This window comes from Momordica charantia, unplaced genomic scaffold (genome assembly GCF_013281855.1).
Source record: "Momordica charantia cultivar OHB3-1 unplaced genomic scaffold, Mcharantia_2.0 BLBB01000128.1, whole genome shotgun sequence".
Classification (NCBI taxonomy): Eukaryota; Viridiplantae; Streptophyta; class Magnoliopsida; order Cucurbitales; family Cucurbitaceae; genus Momordica; species Momordica charantia.
The window spans coordinates 50,096-70,333 of record NW_028275284.1 but is presented as its reverse complement, the minus strand read 5'-3'; the positions used below and the strand labels follow the sequence as shown (position 1 = coordinate 70,333).

Here is a 20,238-nt window from a genome sequence, read left to right as displayed (position 1 = left end):
TTTTTTCGCATTCGATAAGTTTCGTTCATATTTGATTGAGACTAAATTTTGATAGTGTTTACTGATCATTCTGCACTTAAATACTTGTTTGCTAAAAAAGAAGCTAAGCCTAGGTTGATTAGATGGATCTTGCTGCTACAAGAGTTTGACTTAGAGATAAAGATAGAAAAGGAACAGAAAACCAAGTAGCAGATCATCTATCTAGGCTAGAGTCTTCTTTGCAGCATGATAGTTGTGAGATTAAAGAGCATTTTGTGGATGAGTATCTTTTAGCTATTTTTGAAGTCCCTTGGTATGCTGACTATGCGAACTATCTGGTGAGCAAAATAATTCCTAATGATTTGAGTAAGCACCAAAAAGAAGTTTCTTCATGATGTTAGGTTTTATAGATGGGATTAACCTTTCTTGATTAAATTAGGACCTGACAATATTCTTCACAGGTGTGTTGCTGAGCATGAACAAAAGGAGATTTTATAGGCTTGCCACAAATCACCATATGGTGGGCATTTTTCTGGACGTAAGACTGCAACAAAGGTCCTCCAATGTGGTTTCTTCTGGCCGTCCCTATTCCGAGATGCTCACATATTTGCTCAAGGGGTTGGCCGTTGTCAAAGATCAGGTAACTTGACAAGGAAGCATGAGATGCCTTTAAACCCAATATTGGATGTTGAACTTTTCGATGTTTGGGGCATCGACTTCATGGGTTCGTTCCCACCTTCATTCAGTACGAATTACATTCTCTTGGCTGTTGATTATGTCTCGAAATGGTTGAGGCTTTGGCCACCCCTACTAACGATGCCAAGGTAGTTTCTCTCTTCTTGCAAAAGTTTATTTTCACTAAATATCGTACACCTAGATGCTTGATTAGTGATGAAGACACGCACTTTTGAATAGGGTAGTATGTAATTTGCCTAACAAGTATAACATTCACCATAAGATTGCTACTGCATATCACCCTCAAACTAATGTACTAGCAGAGGTATCAAATAGGGCAATAAAGTCAATTTTAGAGAAGTTCGTGAATGTAAACAGGAAGGACTGGGCTATTAAACTCGATGATGCTTTGTGGGCGTATAGAACTCCTTATAAAATTTCGTTAGGCATGTCCCCATATCGCAGGTAAAGCATGTCATCTTCCGTTAGAATTAGAACATAGAGCATATTGGGCTACGCGGAAACTAAATTTTGATTATGTTGCTACAGGTGAAGCGAGAATTCTCCAGTTACATGAGTTGGATGAATTTCGTCAGTTTTCTTATGAGAATGTCAAGAGGTACAAAGAACAAACTAAGAAGTGGCATGATAAAAAGATAATGGACAAGAATTTAGAACTTGGAAACTTAGTTTTGCTTTTTAACTCTAGATTAAAGTTGTTTCCAGGTAAGCTTAAGTCTAGATGGTCGGGCCCATTCGTAGTTGAACATGTTTATACATATGGAGCGGTGGATTTAAAGGGTTCCAAAGGTAATATCTTTAAGATAAATGGGCATCGGGTCAAGATATTATGGTGAGTATATTGACAGAGGTAAAAACCACTGTAGTACTGAAAGACCCGTGAGAAAACAGTGGAAACAATCTCTCGAACTGTTTGGGGGGCGTTTTTATGTAAAATGTTTTTTATTTGTTTTTTGCGAAATTTTTACATTTTCTTTAATGCTTTTTTGTGTAGATTCCAAATCTAATTTTTTTTTTTTTTTTTGCATTTGAATTTTACAGGATCAAGATCCGACCCTCGTTAACATTGCACTAGGTGCAATTTAGAGAAAAAAAATCGATTTTTTTGAGTTACGGATTAGGGCTTTCGTGGGCATTATGTGGGTTATGTTAAATGGGCTTTGGTTATTTTTAAATAAAAAAGAGGCCCAATTTTAAACCCAATTATATTTTTAATATGTTTTAAAACATAAAACAAAAAGCCCTAGGATTTCAAAACACCCCATTCATGATTTTCACCAAGATTTTCTCATTTGTTTTCAAATCTTATCTCAAGAAATCTTAAAGAATCTCAAAGTCTCTCTCATCTCTCTCTTTTTCGGCATATTTAGGGTTTATTGGAGAGATTTTCGTTGTTGATCGTGAAGCAAGATCAAGAACCATGGAAGGTTCATCTTCCTCCAAGCCACACACAAAGAGAAGGAGAATAAGAGAGTGTTGTTGCCTCCACCAACTAAATCGGATATGATTCCTCTTGAACCTCTCAGATTTCTCATGAAAAATTAGTTTTTGATCCTAGGGATCAAAGAAGAAAATATGAGGAAGCTATAAGAATGAACCCTAGGAGAAATCTATCCATAGGTGGTACAAATTCTGAAAAAATTAATATGGAATCTAATGATGCTAGGGTTAATAAAGAGGATCATAGTGAGAAGAAATTAGGAGGAGTTAATAAAGTCTATCTTCGAAAAAATCAAACTTTAGAGGAAAAAGGTGCTGTTTTAGATGAAGAAATAGCTAGACTTCAAGAGAGAGTGGAGATGTTCAGTAAAAATAACGAAATTAAGGATAAAGAGAATGAGAGGGTTTATGCGAAAATTGAGGAATTAAATATAAATGGCAAGAATTCATGGAAAACTCAAAGAAAGTGAGTGAGGAGATTCAACATGAGTTAAATAGCACGAGTATACGTCGTAGGATGAATCTTTCTCAAGATAACCCCATTTTCGAGTCTATAGAACTGTCTATCCCTCCCCCTCTTTCCAATACTATTGTTGTGCATGTTGAAGGTCAAGAACAGGTTAGTGGGGACTCAAACACGACACGGAGCCCTTGGGGCATTCAGATTCGGCCACAGTCGAAATTCAATGCCAAATTGCTCCTGACGCAATTATGGATGAGACTCCACCGGCCACTCTACAAGGTATTTTGTCTCCATCTTTTCCAGATCCTATCTTGACTAAAAAGCCCCTAGTTTTTTATGATTCTGAACAGGAAAGGACAACGCCGAAAATTTCCGAAATTTTGGTGGCGTTGAATGAAGCAAGGGGAGAAGATTTTTGTCTCTTGGTGGTCCTTCATTGGAGCTATTTGAAGATTTTTGAAAAGCTACAAAGGTTTGTATTTTTCTCTACTTATCTCTAAGCATCATAATGTATGATCATGCATGTTTAATCCTAGGTTGTATTATGCATCTAGATTGTTATTTCGATTCTTGCTCACTTCCGCTGCGCATGTATGTATATTATCCATCATGTTTAATGTCTATTTAAAACTAGCACATACATAAAAATGAACCAACATTATTTGTTTATGTTAATGTCAGTTGTTGTACTTCGAATTTTTGGAAAACGAGGCGCCTTCCCGTAAAACCGACATCATTTAAGCAACTAACATTGTTAGGAATGGCCAACTGACATCAACGGTTCGAATTGTTGTACTAATGGAATCGCATCCCATTTCTCAACCCATGATACACCGTAACAGAATAGTGTATTAGAAAGGAGAACTCTGTTAGACATGGTTCAGTCAATGATGAGCTATGTTCAGTTGTCTAGCTCATTTTCGGGTTACACAATAGTGACTGCTGTATACATTTTGAACGTAGTTCCATCGAAAAGTGTTTCTGAAACATCTTTTGACCTATGGAAGCATCGTAATGCTAGTTTACGTCACTTCTAGATTTGAGGATGTCCGGCACAAGTGCTTATGACCAACCCAAGGAAACTAGAGTCTCGTTCAAAAGTATGCCTATTCGTAGGTTCCTAAAGAGACGAGAGGTGAGCTCTTTTTCGACCCTCAAGAAAATAGAGTGTTCATATCGACAAAGCCACTTTCTTGGAAGAAGACCACATTTAAGATCATAAATCACAAAGCAAAGTATTGATAAACGAGAGTTCTGAAGAGGCTGCAAACACATCAACAAGAGTTATTCATCAAGCTAGCACTTTAACAAGAGTTGTTCATCACGTCAGTCACATCCACCTCAAGAATTGAGGGTACCTCGACATAGTGGGAGGGTTGTGTTACGACCTGACTGCTATGTGGGTTTAACTGAAACCAAGTTGTCATACCTGATGACGTTGTCGATGATCCATTGACCTATAAACAGGCAATGAAAGATGTTGACATGGACAAATGGGTCAAAGCCATGGACCTGGAAATGAAGTCTATGTACTTCAATTTCATTTGGGAACTTGTAGATCAACCCAAATGGGTAAAACCCATATGGTGCAAATGGATCTATAAGTGAAAACAAGATGCAGAAGGAAAGACACAAACCTATAAGGCGAGGCTTGTGGCGATAGGCTACAAAGGGAAGGAGTGGACTATGAGAAAACTTTCTCCCCTATAGCTATGCTCAAGTCCATAAGAATACTCTTGTCTATTGCCACATATTATGACTATGAAATTTGGCAAATGGACATCAAGATTGCCTTTCTGAATGGCAATCTTAAAGAAAGTATTTATATGGTTCAACCCGAAGGGTTCATAGCACAAGGTCAAGAGCAAAAGTTGTGCAAGCATAACGATCCGTATATAGATTGAAACAAGCATCTCGATCATGGAACATAAAGGTATGATACTGGGATCAAATATTATGGTTTTGACCAAAATGTCGATGAGTCTTGTGTATACAAGAAGATCGTCAACAACACTGTAGCATTTTTAGTATTGTATGTGGATGATATCATACTCATTGGAAATGATGTAGGATATCTCATTGACATAAATAAGTGGCTAACTATTGAGATCGAAATAAAGGATTTGAGAGAAGCTTAACATGTCATTGACATCCAAATTCTAAAGGATCGCAAGAACAAAACGCTAGCCTTATCTTAACCAACTTATATCGACAAGATGCTTGTTCGATATTCGATTCAGAATTTCAAGAAGCACTTATTGCCTTTTGGGTATGGAATTCATCTATCTAGGGAACAATGTCCTAAGACACCTCAAGAAGTTGAGGACACGAGACTATGTTCGCTTCCTCACAACTAGGAGAAAATTGGTGCAAGTATACACCAAAACAATCCGTTGTAGTATAAAAACAAGGTCGTCTCCATGGGGGTTACAATTTTACTTGAAATAGCAACTAAGAATACCAAAAATTAAAATAAAAATAATTTGTTTAGAGTGTTCTGGATGCTGTAACAGTAAATGATAAAAACAGAAAAATGAAAAAGAATAAAAATATTCTGCAATTATGCTCTCGAGCATCCGAAAACGGAAAACAGACAGAAAATGCGAAATGAAGGTAAATCGAGGGGGAATCACTCTAATGCTCTCACTCACGTCTAACTATGCTCTAGTAAACTCAAAATACTGAGTGCCCAAATCGACATGGCTCTCTCCCAAGATACCCAAACATGTTTAACCTCAACCCTCGTTGTAGACTAAACAAACAATACATACAGTTTATAGGCACGAAAGAGTGAGTCTCTTCCCTGAGTACTCACCATTCTACTTCAAAGAGAGAAATCCTACACAAATAGAGGCAAACACGCAACACAAGGATTTTCTCAAGCCTCAAGTGAGCATAGCAAACTAATAATGTTGACCAAACAAAATCAGTAAGATGAAAGGATAAAAACACCTCTATTAAATCAGTATAAATATATGAGTTACTAAAACATAAATAAACAAGACCTACAGCGAGTTCATCCCCCCCCAAAGGTGGGGTCTAGTTCATGCTAAAAGAAAATAAAATAGTGGGTAGAGAAGAAATGAAGCTCATTGATGAAGAAGACAAAAGAAAAATGAAGGCTTCCTCAACAGTAAAATGGTGATGTCAAGGAGAATCAGCCCACGTCCTTCAGCTCCTTCTTCGATGAGAAAATGTTGGGAATGTTTCCTCTTTTCGATGCCCAAATATTTTTCTGTTCTGGGACTCTCTGTGGTGGCTGGGCACTATTCTTCTATTTATGTCGTGTCCTTAAAAATTAGGGCACCACCAGGAGGCTGTACGGACACGGTAAAACTGGTGCAAATAAATTACTGTGCAGTCACATGCTCTAGAGCATCCTGAGCAGCTTCCGACTCTAGAATAAATGCATCTTCCAATCATGTTCCAGCAACACTTTCACAGCCTTGAAAGCACTTTGATTGCCCTAAACAAATTTTCCAATTCCTATACAAAACATCCATAATTAAGCATAATTCATTCAAAATGAGGAAATTGAGAATTCTAATAGCTCAAGGACCTAACTAAGTGATTTCTTCTATTCTACATGGTCTTTTGATATGGACTCTCACATTTACACACTAAAATTGCCCAAATTATGCCACAAAACACTCTCTTATGGAAAGTTACCACAAAAACTTATTCGCTCTCTCACAAATAGGAGAAACTTAGTGTAGTACACTAAATATGTAATTGTAGTACCAAACAAGGTCGTCTCCTCAGGAAAATAACTTATAAAATGTTAGTAATTAAAAAAATACCACAAAAGTAAAACAAGAAAAATATATGTTCTGCGTTGCTTTGCTGAACTTAAAGTGCATAAAGACTAAAACAAAAACTAGGCAGAACTACTTTGATCTGCTCCTAAAAACAACCACCGAAGACAACGAAATGATAAGGGATTACATTTGGTTAAAAGATTGGGGATGGGAGATTGATATACTGTTTACTCTCAAACTGCTACCTAAAAGTTCTCTTAAAGCACTGATTACCCAGACCTTCACGGCTCTCTTCCAAGATACCTAACACTTGCTCTAACCCAACTCCTGCTGTGATTTAAGTAATAAAATAAAGTGGTCTAAAGGTGCTATAGAGTGAACCCCATCCCTGAGTATTCACTGTCCTGTTTCGGAGAGAAAAAGGAAACTATAGCTAACAGAAATCAATCCACTCAACAAGGACTCTCTCGAGCCTCAAGTAAGCTAGCACCCTAAATGAGTTGGCCACACAAGTTTAGTGAGAAAGAAAATAAACACATTTCTGTTAAATCAATACTTCAAAGTTCTAATGTGTAGCAAGTCGGAAATATTACAGAAACCTTCCAATCTCTCCCCGAAGGTGGGGTTTAGTTCATAATGGAAAGAAGAAAAGAGAAGGAAAATGAAGGAGAGGAGTTTATCGTTGAAGAGAATGAAAACAGAGCAGAAAGCTTCCTCAGATGTGCAGTGCAAATCCTCAGTAATTTGTCACCCTTCACCTTTCTCGATAAGAATCTCCATGTCAACACGGAAACATTCCCTAAAATCAATGCTTCCAAAAAATGAACGAATCAATTTGTCCTCTTGTCTCTCCCCCGTCAGCTCAGGACCCCTTTTCCTTAAATACCAAGCCTTAAAACTTAGGGCACCCGCGAGACGTTATATGGACGTAGTAAAATAGATGTTAACTTAAATGAGTTACTGCTCTAGTCTCTACTCTGGAGCATCCAGGTGACTGCAAGCTTCCAAGGTTTGGGCTTAATTTCTCAGCGTTTCAGCAGCACTTCTTTAACAAGGCCGCATCCTACTCGACCTGAGTGCCCTGCTACTCTCTTTTTGTACAAATCCTTAGTAATTTAGCATTAAATCATAAAATTGAGTGAAATCTAAGAATTATACATGTAATTCAAGTCCACTCTTGAAATTCTCACATTCTTTTTGGCTATTTGGAATAGATTCTCACATTTCCGCGCATAAATACCCTTGTTTAGCCCACAAAACACTCTCTATTCGAGAGTTATCACACTCCCAAACTTAAGACCTTGCTTGTCCTCCAGCAAGATTAATTCTAGCATCCCTGAGTAATGACAACTCCTGCATCTAATGAACGTACATCTTGCATCAAGCACTGCTTTCTACTTTCACACGCACTGCCAGCAACTACTATAGCCTACGGGTCTGATTTCACTAAAAACATCTACAAGAGAGCAGCTAAGCCTTTGCTCTAACTCTAACAAAGGTTCTTTCATACAGCTCTAGCATCATCCTACTTTCCTCTTTAAAGCCATCAACTCACCTAGGGATACACTTCGCAACTCCCTTTCGCTTGTTTTCACCACTACACTATTATTACCATTCTAGCTTTTTAACTATGGGCTACTAGCCCTTCTTAGCCCTGCAGCCTCCTTAATTTTTTTTTTTTAGAGCTGAATTATAGGACTAGAAAGATTTGTAGTTATACATTACAAGCTTATCCTTACAAAAACAAAGCAAGCACGCTCACCCCCAAACTTAGATGTAACATTGTCCCCAATGCGACTGATAGCAGGATATAGGATGCTCCCGCCTACCCCCAAACTTAGAACTAAGAAAAATGGAGTTACAGAAGGGACATTTTTCGCAGGTCAAATATAGATGGTGTAAAGGGACATCAAAAAGGGTGTGAAATAGAAAGATTGAGTCTATGGTGATACTAAGGTAGTGGTTGACATGGATATGGAAGTTATGGAAGCTTTTCATCTAAGTGTTCTCTGTTTTTTAATTGTACTCACAGGATGCTGTTGGGGCCTTCGTACTGGAACCTAAGCTAGAGCAGGAACAAAAACACTCACTGCCCACAAGTGTATGCTTTAGCAGAAAGCTAACTCAAGACTATAGAGCTACTGGCAACATTATTACTTAAGAAAGCAGCGCAAGAACAATATGCACAGGACAGTATATGCAAGAACAATCATACTTCAATTCATTAAAAATAAATTTGAAAGTGCAGAAAACTAAATGCTGAAATTAAAAGATTGATTTGAATTGGGGTTGCTGAATTGTGTTTCCGGATTGGAGAGATTTGAATTATATTATTAATTAATTAATTGATTATATTAATTAATTAATTATATTAATTATTAATAAGTATTATTATTAATTAAAAACTCCCCTACAATTGTATGGGAGTGGGAAGTTGCTGTGACGTGGAGAATTATTCCATGTCACTTTTGGTTAAAGTGTAAAAGAACTCTTTTATACTATTTTTTTCCTCTTCCCAGCATTGCAAAAACAAAAAGACTAAGAGATCTCTCTTAAATTTGCTACCTTCTCAATTCCATGTAATCGGTCCCACAAATCGGATCTTCGCCACATACATAGCAAGGAATATTGTTTGGTGTTGTCCATTTGGTTTTTCTGAAAGAAAAGACTTTAAAGGTAAACCAGAGTCTTCCTCTATTATTTTGTTTTCTGTGTTTTTTAATTTCAAAAGGAAAAATCAAACCAAGCGATAAATCGCATCCGCTAGGGATTCAATCCCATCAAAAAGATATATATCGAGCAAGTTGAGAAGGCCCCACAACATAATTTAGATCTAGAAGACCTGACGGGGTAGCATTGAGACGTTACCAGAACATCTCAACACTCAAACGATGCATCCAACCAACTAACCATCCTCAAAGCATCTCAACGCTACGATGTTAAAGCATGCTTATTAACGCTTCACGTTGTAGCGTCTCAACGCCATTCATAGCGTCTTGACGCTACACGTTGTCCCTAGCGTCTCAATGTTGTCCTTAAATAATCTATAATAAAGACCTTCATGATGAATTGAAGGGAGAGCCTAGAGGGAGAATTGCAAAGTATTTCGAGGAAGAAGTGCAGTTTTGAAGATCGATTGTGGAGATTGAGTCGGGGACGATAAATCAACACGACGGGTTCACTTTCCGTCTCTTTTTCTTTTACTTTTCTAGTTGATCATGATCATGAGTAGCTGAATTCCCTTGTCTTGGGGATTGATGTAGCCATTGACGCTATGAATTCATTTTTTTGATTTTCTTGATTGAATGCATTTGTTCATTCTATTTATGTTTCTCTTTGCTTCATGCCTTTAATCTATTGGCCACAGATTAATTAATTGATCTTAGACTTGCAATCCTAAGCTTGGTAGATGTGGTTGAGACTTGAGAACTGGGATTCATAACTGAATGACTTTTAAGATTGATAGATTTAGAATTTCTTTAGAGGTCGTTAAGAGACTTGTTCATTAAAGCATTTACTTGTTACACAACTAGATAGAGATATTGGTTTTGTAATTTAGTAAGGAGATTTGGCATACACTCGGGAGAAGCAGTTGAGATTTTAGAGTTCTTGACCTATAGAATTTATAATATGTTCAATCTTGATAAATTAAATAATTTGTCCATAGATTCGATCGGTGAAATCTATTCTGTAAGATCGTTCTTCCCATTGAATTTACATTCTTTAATAATTTATGTTAATTTGCCTTTATCATATTACAAATATTCCAATTTGATTTTCTAAATAAAATTGGGCAACAGTATTTGTGGTAATTGAGTGATCTAGAAACCTAATAGTGACAACGATATCAGTATTGACTTACCACTTTATTAAAACTTGACCTGTGCACTTGCGGTTAACAATTTCTCCTACAAGTTTTTTGCGCCATTACCACGGATTGACAATTATTTAGTTTCACTCAAAATGGTGGAGAAATTGTTTGATCTTAATTTAGATTTTTGTTCTTTTATTTATTTTATTGATTGTGAGATTATTTTTATATTCTACACGAAATTTTATGCGCAAAGATAGATGCATCTTTATTTCCATTTAATCCTGAAGTTGAAAGAACTTGCACAATCGAAAGGAAAAAAGGGAAAAGGTTGAAGATATCGACGATTCGTTCGATTCATTTGAGAATCATCATTCACCTAAACCAATCTTGCAACAACCTCAAATGGTGCAGGATCATAAAACCATTACAGAATATTGTCAGCCAAACTTCCCTGACAATATTGGGATAACCAATTTGCCAATTAATGCAAATAATGTTGAGCTCAAACCTAGTTTGATACAAACGGTTTGAGAGAGTCCTTTTAGGGGTAATGCCACAGATGATCCAGACGGTCATTTAACAACATTTTTGGATATTTGTGTTATAGTAAAAATGAATGGAGTTATGGATGATGTTATTTGCTTACACCTTTTCCCTTTTTTTTTTTTGCAGGACAAAGCTAGAGATTGGCTACGATCTCTAAGGGAGTATCACCACTTGGCATGAGATGGTCCAAACATTCCTTGCAAATTTTTTTCCACCTGCCAAAATAGCTTAACTCAGAACGAAAATTGGATCATTCAAACAATATGACTTCGAACAAATAGTTTGAAGCTTGTGAGCGATATAAGGAACTCTTGAGAAAATTCTAACAGCATGGTTATACGACATGGTTGCAAACACATATGTTTTATAATGGATTGAATGGACAGACAAGGTCCATATTGGATGCTGCAGCTGGAAGAACTTTGCTATCCAAAATACCTGACAATGCTCACCTATTGTTATAGGACATAGCAGCTAACAACTATATGTCGCAGAGTGAGAGTTTTACTGCAAAGCAAGTTGCTGAAATTTATGATGTTAATGAGGTAAGTGTTCTAAAAGCTAAAGTTGATGTTTTGAATAGTGTTGTTTCACGACTTTCAAGACCAGGAACTTCTGGATCAAAAGAGTTAATGGCAGCTGCAAACATATATTCTTTTTATGTAGAGCCAACCATTGAGCAAGCTCAATATGTCAACAACAAAAACTTTGACTATAGAGGGAATCAGACTCAGATTTCGTTGTTGACAAATTATCATCCAAGATTGAGAAATCATGAAAATTTTTCTTACTCCAACAATAGGAATGTTTAGCATCCACCAAAACACGTTACACCTTAGTTGAACGAAAAGATATCATCCCTTGAGGAAATACTTGGTAGTTTCATCACTGAATCTAGAAGTTAGGCCAGTTGAATTGAAAAACAAATAGGAAATATGGAAGAGAAAATTGATGAAAATACAATAGCCATCAAGAATATTGAGGTGTATATTGGGCAAATGGCTAACACTTTGAATGTTATGCAGAAAGGAAAATTTCCAAGCGATACTAAGGTGAACCTAATTGAGTATTGCAAGGCAATGACTTTGAGAAGTGGAAGACAACTCTAAGAGCTAGAACATGAAGCAATTGACGAGCCAATAATCTATATTGAGGAGAAAGACAATTCAAACGAGAGAGAGAAGGAAGCACCACCAACACTTGAGGCTCAAAAGCCTACTAGTTCTACTCTTCCTACTCATCCTAATAATTTACTTTATCCTTCACGTTTTCAAAAGAAAAAACTTGATGCTCAACTGAAAAAAATTTATTGGATATATTTAAAAAGCTTAACATTAATATTTCTTTTGCATATGCAGGGAGTTTTTCTTCTCCATGCAATCTTGGTATTTATGGTTTTAGAGCTTTATGTGATTTGGGTGCATTAATTTAATTCCTTTATCTTTGTGCAGAAAATTAAATATTGGAGAAATTAAGTCGACCACTGTAATGATCTAGTTAGCTGATAAATCGACTACGCACCCTTTTGGAGTCATTGAAAACGTGTTGATAAAAGTCGGCAAATTCATCCTTCTAGTAGATTTTTATGTTATGGCAACTGGGTGGATTTTAATCGATGTAGAACAAAGGGAGCTCACCATCCGGGTCCAAGATGAGAAAGAAGTATTCAAAGTCACAAAGTACTTTAAAATGAAAAAGTCTACACATGAAGAGGTCAATGGAGGAAACAATAAATTTCAACCTCCTTGAATAAGTGACTTAAGCTTCGTTTAGCTACCGACGTTAAATAAAGCACCTAATGGGAGGAAATCCATATTTTCTTCTTTTGCTTTTATTTATTATTATATTCATTAGTATTTTTTATTTTTATTTTTATGGACTTCATTAACTTGTTTTATTTTTATTTATTTATTTATTTTATTATTTATTAAATTATTTTTCTTTTCGTTTCAGATAATTAAAAAAAGTGATTAAAAAGGGTGATTAAAAAAATGAAATTTCTATTCCATTTCTCCCCCTCTTTTCTTCCCCTCTCAATTTCTTCCAAATTTCTATTCCATTCTTCCATATTCCCTCATATCCACTCTATTGTTGCAGCATTATTTCACATTCAAGGAGGAAGGAAGGCATTTTCGAGGTTTTTGAAGCTACATCCATGGATATTTATTCTCTTTACTTTTTGACAAATTTTGACTAATTCGAACTCGATTTTGTGTTGCCCATGCAACTGTATGCTTGGATAGAGTTCTTATTGACGGAGATAGATTAATTTGTGGAGAAATCAAAATTAGCCTAGCATTAGATTTGTTCTTGTGCCATGAGCCCAAGCGTGCTAGACATGTCACATCATCAAAGGTAACTTTGATCCCACCACCTTGTTTCAAAAGCGGCCGCTGATTTATATCACTGGTATGTGTGGAGCGTACGATAATTCAAGAGCGAAGCTTGGCACCATGTGAGATTCATCAACCTTGCATTTTTAATAACATTGTACAGCGTGGTTGGGGGGAGTTTGTTAAAAAACCTGAACCTGTAGTGGTCCTAGTTACACGAATTTTATGGTAACATTATAGATGACGACCGTCATTTGTATATTTGTGGCCATCACATCCCTTTTGACCATGATACTATAAATCAGTATTATCGCTTGCTCGGGTTCGAGCGGGATGAATAGAACCGTTATGCTAGTGAGCAGTTAGATGTCCATCAAATGAAATCATTCATTTTATTTACATTTGGGACAATGTAAGTTTTAAGTTTGGGGTGTTGAGTAATTCTAGTCTATAATAATTTTGTTTTTTCTGTGATGTGGATTTGTAGAGTAATTATGGTTTGTAATAGTTTTATTTTTTCTCTCATGTGGATCTGTATAAATTGATGGGATGATTGTTGCTCTAATTCATGTATGCTGATTTTCTTTTTTAAACTTTGAATTATGATTAATACCCCTGAATATTTGATATGTTATGAATGCATCTTTGGGTCGATTCGTTATGGAATGAAAGCGATAAGAATGATCGTTTTTCTTAAAAGTTATATGATGGTATCTCATTGAAATTTTTGATTGAAAATGCACTTGACTTGATGCAATTTACACACCCAAGTAAGGTTTTTGAGTCTATCAGTAACCCATTACATCTTGCTCTACTTAATTTTATTCTTGTGTGTGATCAAACCTAGCATAATTATTCTAGAACTTGCTTGTGAATGCATTTTATGACCACTTATTTGGAGAGATGTTTTAATGTGATAAAGGCAATTTAGGCTTACCCTATGTTTGACTTCTAAAAAGTCCACCTTTCACTATATTTTCCTGTAGTAAGCCAACTTTGAGCCTAATTTCCTATTTTTCTTCTTGTTTAGTACACCATTTTGAAACCTTGAGGTCTTTTTATTGTTTTATCTTAAATGTTTCCGTATGGTCAAGACAAAGGAGAAAATATTGCACGGTAATATATTAAAACTTATCGTTATGCAAGTTATATGTTGAAGAGAAGAAAAATGAGGTGGTGATTAATATTGAAAAAAAAAACTATTATCATTTGGAGAATTATGGTCTAAAATTTTAGCTGATACAAAAAAGTCATTTGGAGGTTATTTTTTCAAAAAAAAAAAAAAGTCAATCAATTTTACGTCTCCAAAATATTTAGTACTCGAAGATATGGGTGGACAGTTCAAGATGCCAGGAATACGATGTACTTTATGTTATTATGCAATTTAATAGCTCTGTTGTCTTGATTATTGAGCCTATAAATTTCCTTATCCCACCTTTACATAATCCCCGCTACAACAATTATTAAAGTCCCTTTGATTTTTGCAATTTATTCATCTACAAGTGGGAAAATTTGATTCATTTGCAAGCCTATGGTAATAACATGTTATGTTTGGTTTTGAGAGTAAAAAGAACCCTAAATCATATTGAGATATTGGAGTGAATTCTATGAGGGTGTCAAGTCCTTTGCATTGAATTTCAAGAAATTGATTAGATGCTTGAGTTCTTTTACAAATTATATCTTATCATGGCTTATTTCTTGATTGTCATTTGATTCATCTCATAGACACATTATTAATTTTTAACTTTACTTGTATTTTTTGGTATTGAGAAGAAGGAAAATAAAGTATAAAGGGGAGTTGGTATAATGAATAACATGTACGTGAGCATGACTTGGATTAATTAACTATAAAAAAATGTACACCCATAATTATCCTTGATTGTTTGATATTAGATTGCTATATTTGCTTGAGGACAAGCAAAATGTTAAGTTTGGGGGTGTTGATAGCCCCTCATATGGGCAATATTTTATAATCATTATGATTGAATTAATTGTTACTTTCTGTTTCTTTATGATCAATTTACGCGCATAAATGTTATTTTGTAGAATTAAGGATCAAGAAGAATTGGGACATCGAACTCATTAAATAGAATGAAAGGTCATAGCCCGAGCAAGTTAAGAAGACCCCATAACAAACTTTAGAGCTAGAAGACTCGAGGGGTTAGCGTTGAGATGCTACCAGAGCGTCTCAACGCTCAAATGATGCAACCAGCCAACTGACCAGCAAGGGTAGCATTGAAACGCTACCTCAGAGCGTCTCAACGCTATGATGTTGAAGTGTATTTATAAACGCTTCACGTCGTAGCGTCTCAATGCCGATCATAGCGTCTCAACGCTACGACGCTAGGATCCATTTTTTCCAGCACTTAGGGCACATCGTTGAGACGCTGTCCCTATCATCTCAACGTTGTCCTGAAATAATATATAAATAAGGACCTTCATGATTAATTGAATGGAGAGCCCATAAGGAGAACTACAAATTATTTCGAGGAAAAGGCCGAGTTTTGAAGATCGATTGTGGAGATTGAGTTAGGAATGATCAATCAACACGACATATTCACTTTTTGTCTCTCTTTTTTATTTTTTGCTAGTTTGATCGTGAACATGTGATACAAATCTATTTGTGACCAATTATATGTACACAAAGGAGTAATTACTACAAGAAAGTCAAGGAAAATTCAAGAGGTTTTCACACTACATCTTCAAGAGATGGTTAATCCAAAAGAACCAATAAACAGTTTTGAGTCCAAAATTCTTTACAATGTTACTTTAATGAGTCAATAAGAGAATGAAGCAATGATGACATAGGAAAAGTTGTCTATTTTAAGATATGACACTGAGGACAAAAAAAAGTGTGTATAATTGTGAACTGGTGCCTTTGCAGATTGCATCTCTTGGGAGTTTGTGAAGTCAAAGATTGTCAAACCATTATTCAAACGTGAAGCACCTCCTACATTAGATTTCCAAGACAATTTAAAGTCATTCTACATTTTTTGTTATGCATTTAAGCGTCTAGATTAATGTGCAATCACATATTAATTTGCATGTCTTATTTTCTTCAATTTGCATTAAATAGGATTTTGAAATACTTTTGGTATTTCTTTGTTGAACAACCATTTGGCCTATTTAAAGGCTTGTAATGCTGTTGATATGAGGATTATTCAGATTTGACATATTGAAATCAAGAACTTTTGTTCCTTAGCACATTTGGTGTTGTCTCTTTCAAATCTTGCTTTAGGTTTGATGTTAAACTGATTCATTGGATTAGTCTCGATCAAGCTTTGGAGTGAGTTGCTTAGAATCTAGGAGTGACCATCATGGATTCTAGGTTTTATCTTAGAGTGATTCATCTTCTAACCTTACTCTTGGTTGCAATCACTCGGTTAAGTTAGCTATTTTTGTGAAAGTTTGCAAAGATCCTAAAAGTACCTCTAACTTTGTAAACCCGAGCAACCTTCGCGCTTATCATTTTGTATCAGAGCACTTGGTCGACATCCTTTGGCCGACTTTAAAGGTGAAATATCTTTGCTTTATGTAATTTTATTTTCTGTCATTTTCTTTTTCGAAAGTAGTTTCTTACAAAGCATGACAAGTCATACTACAACTTGCCTTGAAATTCTTGTATTTTTCTCTTGGATCATAAGAAAAAAAAGAAGCAAAAAAATCAGAAGCAAAAGAAAAATAGAAGTAGAAGAAACAAAATTCAATAGTAAAAGAAAGAAAACAGTAGCAAAAAAAAAAAAAAACATTTGAAGATTCGAGACACATAAAAAAATTTCATCATTGTTAGTGTTTCGTTCAAATTGTCGAGTTGTTGATTCTAAGATTGAGTCACTCTAGTCTTAGTTTGTGAGAGTTGATCCCTGAATTAGTTATATCAAGCTTTAAGTAAGGTTGCACCAAAATTTAAGCTAACCCTTGCATCTTTGACCTAGTACCAAAAGCCTACCCAAGTGATAAACACGAGTATCCTTAGTAAAATCTTAGTGAGAAGATTGGAAAGGTTCTTACTATTATTATTGTTATTTTTTATAACAAAATGTCACAGGAAGGAGTACCACAAATACCATAAGATCCTATGACTATTCTTCAAGCAATCCAAGGTATGATGGAAATGATGAAGGAGGATGGGCAAGAAAGAATGACACATCAACAGAGAGAAGAACGAGTCTTACAAGAATGACACCTCCAAGTTGTCTTTCTTACATGAGTAAGAAAGACAACTTGGAGGAAGAGGAAATGTCAGAGGAAGTGGAAGAAATAACTCTGTCAATGTTATGAAGCCTAGAATTAGTTAAATTAAAATAGAGATGGCGAAGTTAAACTCAAAATTCCACCTTTTATTGGACCGGCGGATCCCGAGGCTTACTTGCAATGAGAAAGGAAGATAGAGCATGTGTTTGATTCCTATACATATAGTAAGAATAAGAAGATGAGACTTGCCATTACTGAATTCATCAATCATGCAAGTGAATAGTATAAACATCTTGAGTCCGAAAAAATAAGGAATGAGGATGATCCAATAGAAACTTGGGAAGAACTCAAAAAAGCCATGAGAAAGAGGTATGCTCCAAAAAAATTATAAAAAATATATTTGCAAACTAAATTGCAAGCTTTGAGGCAGGAAACAAAAAGTGTTGCTGAGTATTATCAAGAGATGAAATTTTTATGGAAAAAGTACAAATTTGAGAAGAAGAGAAAGATACCATGTCTAGATTTTTTGGAGGTCTAAATATGGAAATTATTCATCTGGTTGATATAAATCTACCACCTTACTTAGAAGACATGTATAACCATGCTATCAAAATTGAAGATCCTACAAAAGGAATAAATTGATGCAACCAAAAGGAAAGTTTGGTGCTACCAAACAAGTGGAGATTGAGAGCTACAATACTAAAAAAAATGAAGCTCCAAAGGAGATAAGGGACATGACTAATTATTTAAAATGTTGAAAGTGCAAAGGGTTTGGACACATCAGCAAAGAATATGTCAATAAAGAAGTCATGTTGATAAGAAATGTTGTAGTTGATTCAAACGATGGTTGTGAGGAATATGATGCAAAATTTGAGGAAGAATCTAAAGCACATGTTGATGAATTTATTGAAGAACATAGCAAAGATTCTCATGAGAATGAAAGTGAGTTGAATACAAAGGTAAATGGAGAAAAAGACGTAAGAGAAAAGAAATTCAAATGAGAAAGAAGGGAAAAGAGTAAGCTCCAATCTCCAATCCATTTGTCCTTATAGGCCAAAATTAATGAATGCATTGAACAAGGACCCCCTACTATCAAGCTCACATATTTTATCCTAGTTCTTGTACTTTTCAAAGTTTTTTGCAGGAAATTTTAACGCTTCAAATCAAGTGTGGTCTAATATAGGTAACGATGGAAGCTATGATTAAGTCAATGAGAGTTATCCTATCATTTTCTCATGATCTTAAGATTGTCTTACAAGGTAAGTATAAAATAGATCTTGATTTTGAAGATAATAACTTGCTTCCTTGTTGAGTAGGTAACCATGGCAAACGAAGCCTAAGGAGAAAAGAATTGTGGAAAACTACTTGTTCAAGAAGTCTTTTAAACAATTCCATGGTGAAGAAGACAGGTTGTTGTGTTGGAGAATGCAAATGCAAAGTACCACGTGGAGGAAAAATAAATTAAAGCACAATGTCAACAAACCAAGTGAGTGTGTTTGGAAGCACTTTTGGAAGGAACAAAGAGTTTGCCCAAGTACTCCAAACCAAAGAAGACCAAGAATATCAATATTACGTCAAGACTGCAAGGTTGCACTTCAAGGACTTCAACAAGTTGTGTAAACTCAAGCACCCACAAGGAAGAACGAATAAAAGAAATGACATGTCCATGGAAGAAAATCATAAATCACCCATGAGGTAAGGGATAACTTTTTAAGGCTTATCATTGAACTAACTTGATTCATTTTTATGTAGGAAATGAAGACCTTTATTGGAGGACAAATTCTTTTAAAGAAAGAGGGGATGATACAAATCCATTTGTGACCAAATACATGTACACGAAGGAGCAATTACTACAAGAAAAGGCAAGGAAGATTCAAGAGGTTTTCACGCTACATCTTCAAGAGATGGTTAATGCACAAGAACTAACAAAGAGTTTTGAGCTCGAAATTCTTTATAATGTTACTTCAATGAGTCAAGAAGAGAATGGAGCAAATATGGCAGGGGAAAAGTTGTCTATTTTAAGATATGGCACTGAGGACAAAAAAAACTGTGTAGAATTGTGAACTGGTGCCTTTGCAGATTGCACCTCTTGGGAGTTTGTGAAGTCAAAGCTTGTCAAACATCATCCAAACGTGAAGTGCCTCCTACATTAGATTTCCAAGAAAACTTAAAGTCATTCTACATTTTTTTTCTACATTTAAGCATCTAGATTAATGTGCAATCAAGTTTTAGTTTGCATGTCTTATTTTCTTCAATTTGCATTAAATAGGATTTTGAAAGACTTTTGGTATTTCTTTGTTGAATGACCATTTGGTCTATTTAAAGGCTTGTAATGCTCTTGATATGAGGATTATTCAGTTTTGACATGTCGAAATGAAGAACTTTTGTTCCTTAACACATTGGGTGTTGTCTCTTCCAAATATTGTTTTAGGTTTGATGTTAAATCGATTCATTGTATTAGTATCGATCGAGCTAATTCTGGAGTGACCATCATAAATTCCCTAGATTTCTAGGTTTGATCTTAGAGTGATTCATCTTCTAACCTTACTCTTGGTTAGAATCTTCAATAGGTTAGCTATTTTTGTGAAAGTTTGCAAGGATCCTAGAAGGACTTCTAGGTCTATAAACTCGAACAACCTTCATACTTATCAACATGAGTAGCTAAATTTCCTTATCTTAGAAATTGTAGCTATTGACATTTATGGATTGAATGTTTGATTTTCTTGATTGAATGCATTTGTTTATTTTATTTATATTTCTCTTTACTTCATGGCTTTAATTGACTGGTCATCGATTTATTGATCTTAGACTTGCAATCTTACTCTCGGGAGAGGTAGTTGAGAGTTGAGAACTAGGATCATAACTGAATGGGTTTTAAGATCGATAGATTTAGAATTTGTTTAGAGGTTTTTAGGAGATTTGTTCATTAAAGCCTTTACTTGTTACAAAACTAGACAGAGATATTGTTTCGTAATTTAGTAAGGAGATTTGGTTTGCGCTCGGGATAGCCAGTTA

General features: G+C 35.4%; 1 long non-coding RNA gene across 1 annotated transcript; it reads left to right on the top strand.

Annotated features, from left to right (window-relative positions):
• Positions 1-8,987: 8,987 nt before the first annotated feature.
• LOC148207598 (uncharacterized) lies at positions 8,988-13,452 on the top strand. Its single transcript, XR_015787785.1, has 3 exons — positions 8,988-9,512; positions 10,823-11,241; positions 11,722-13,452. It is a non-coding gene; the product is annotated as an uncharacterized LOC148207598 (long non-coding RNA).
• Positions 13,453-20,238: the final 6,786 nt, after the last annotated feature.